This window comes from Pongo abelii, chromosome 19 (assembly GCF_028885655.2).
Source record: "Pongo abelii isolate AG06213 chromosome 19, NHGRI_mPonAbe1-v2.0_pri, whole genome shotgun sequence".
NCBI lineage: Eukaryota > Metazoa > Chordata > Mammalia > Primates > Hominidae > Pongo > Pongo abelii.
The window spans coordinates 8,580,762-8,581,068 of record NC_072004.2 but is presented as its reverse complement, the minus strand read 5'-3'; positions in this window follow the sequence as shown (position 1 = coordinate 8,581,068).

Here is a 307-nt window from a genome sequence, read left to right as displayed (position 1 = left end):
TCTCTAGCCCTTTGGTAGTTTATTCATGGGGAAGAGTGTAGCGACGGGGGAGCCCCTCAACAAGCACTCACTCTCAAAGCTGGTCACCTAGGCTGCCTGGGAACTAGAAACCACATCTTAGGTCTGGTGTCCCCTCGGCTTTGGGCTCACACAAAGTCAGTGTTCAGGTGGGCAACAAACCAGTAGGGTCAGTACAGAGGACTCTTCTCTCATCCACCACTTCAAACTTTATTTTATTTTATTTATTTTATTTTATTTATTTATTTATTTTATTTTTGAGATGGAGTTTTGCTCTTGTTGCCTAGGC